At 46.2% G+C, this 234-nt stretch overlaps 1 protein-coding gene across 1 annotated transcript in view; it reads left to right on the top strand.

The window, feature by feature from the left end:
- The window catches only part of LOC118334646 (receptor-type tyrosine-protein phosphatase S-like), a gene marked incomplete in the record, with an annotated part of 59,733 nt that overhangs the window by 55,397 nt on the left and 4,102 nt on the right, over positions 1–234 (top strand).

The following is a 234-nucleotide window of genomic DNA, read 5'->3' as shown; positions in this document are numbered from 1 at the left end:
TACAACATGCCTCAGTACATCCTCCGGGAGTTCAAAGTTACGGATGCCAGGGTGGGTTCATGGTGTCTTTGTGTATAATTCCTTGTCCTCATGTTGTATGTTGTATCCAAACAGCAGTGTAACATTACACTCCTTGACTTTTCTGCCCTATTCCCAATCCATCAGTGTTGCCAGAAGGCAGTGGTGCAAAGCTTGTCCTATCGACCTGTCGTGTGTGTTGGTTAGTGTGTGTGT

This window comes from Morone saxatilis, unplaced genomic scaffold (genome assembly GCF_004916995.1).
Source record: "Morone saxatilis isolate NCDOM2014 unplaced genomic scaffold, NCSU_SB_2.0 Contig23, whole genome shotgun sequence".
Taxonomy (NCBI): domain Eukaryota; kingdom Metazoa; phylum Chordata; class Actinopteri; family Moronidae; genus Morone; species Morone saxatilis.
The sequence above is the reverse complement of the archived record's forward strand: the minus strand, read 5'-3'. Positions and strand labels throughout refer to the sequence as shown.